Genomic DNA, 1,692 nt, shown 5'->3' with positions numbered 1-1,692 from the left:
GTCTTTGTTGTGGCTTAAGAGGTGCTTTAGTTAGTCTAGCAAGTTTTTGTTCTAAGGAGTTCATCACATCATGACATCGAACTCCATCTGCTCCAAACGTTACTCCCAGGTATGTCCACTCAGATGTTGCGGTTAAGGTAGGTATCTGTATATTATTTATTTTGAATTTACAGGAGGAGTCTATAACAGTCTTTTTCTGTTTAGGTATGGTCTTTACGGCTAGGGTTACACATTTGCCTGCATTGGCGTCCAGGCCACAGTCTCCGAGGAAATCGACGACTCGATCTATAAGGCTCTGGAGCCCTTCCTTGGTGGAGGCCAACAAAACAATATCGTCGGCAAACGCCAGCACGTTAAGGTGAGCCCCATCGACATTCACTCCTATCCCTGATTTTAGGTTTTCCAACATGCCATCCATCACAAAATTGAACATAATGGGGGACAATGGGTCACCCTGTTTGACCCCGCATGTGGGATGAATTTTCTCTGAACGCCAGTCTCCGTGTTGTAAGATGGTCTTTCCGTGTTCATATACATTAGCTATGTACCTGACCATCGACTCCGGTAGGCCTTTAGATCTAAGGGAGGCCATAAGCGCCGGGAATGACACAGAATCGAAGGCCTTGGCCATGTCAAGCACCGCCATGAACATCTTTTTGTTCTCTCTGTGATGATATTTTAAAACCATATCTAGGAGCACTATGTTCTCAGCACACCCATCGCCTTCACGAAATGCCCTCTGTCTCGGATCGAGCTCAATCTTTTTGAGTCGGTTTGCGAGGATCTTATGGAAGGTTCTTATAATGACAGAGGACATAGTGATGGGTCGAAACAGACCCGGTTCACTGGCGTTCTTTGTTTTAGGGAGGAGCACAGTCCTGGACTGACACAAACTTTCAGGAAGCTTCTCCATCCACATCAGGAGCGTGAACACTCTAGCCATCATATCTCTGGGTGCCTTCCAAATCTTTTCAGCCAAAACTCCATCGGGGCCGGGGGCAGATTTCTTTCTTGGGAGGGCATCTTTTATTTCCTGCGCCTCGATGGGTCGCCATAGATCATCATGGCATTCTGTTTGCCGAGCTAATTTCGGCGACATGGTTTTTGGTCGCGTCATGATCGTCCTCCAGTATGGTTCCATTTGTCCCTTTGACATAAACGGCTCCTGGTTTAACCTGTCCTCCAGAATTCTTTTCACACACTCTCCTGGCTTCCGCTTCCAAAGATCTTGGACCCTAGCGTATTCCTCTCTTCTCCTTACTTTCCTACCCTGTGCTACCTCTGTATTCGCAACGTGCCGATTGAACACCTCATTTTTCTTTGCAGGCGGAAAAGTCTCATTCAGGTAGGAGGCCAGCTCTATCCCCACACGTTCTTTCGAGGAAGAGTGGACCATCGAACAGATGTCATTCAGCCAGCGTGCATTATATTCATCACCCACTAAGGGTTCTGCCTCAATCAGGTAAGTACGAAGATCTCTCACCTCCTCGTTATCCTCTCCGGCTTCCACTTCTTGGTCCCTGACATTCTCCACCTCCTGCAAGAACTCCTCAACCTTCTTCTTATAATCGAGGCGTCTCCTTGCTCCCTTTATCGACTCTAAGGTTCTGCTTGAGCCTTTAAGAAGTTCTTGATTAATGAACCTAACTCCTCTACGTGTAGCTTCTGCCTCTTTTCTTGCCATCATAGTCA

Source organism: Harmonia axyridis, chromosome X (genome assembly GCF_914767665.1).
Source record: "Harmonia axyridis chromosome X, icHarAxyr1.1, whole genome shotgun sequence".
In the NCBI taxonomy this organism is placed as follows: domain Eukaryota; kingdom Metazoa; phylum Arthropoda; class Insecta; order Coleoptera; family Coccinellidae; genus Harmonia; species Harmonia axyridis.
This window is presented reverse-complemented; position numbering follows the sequence as displayed.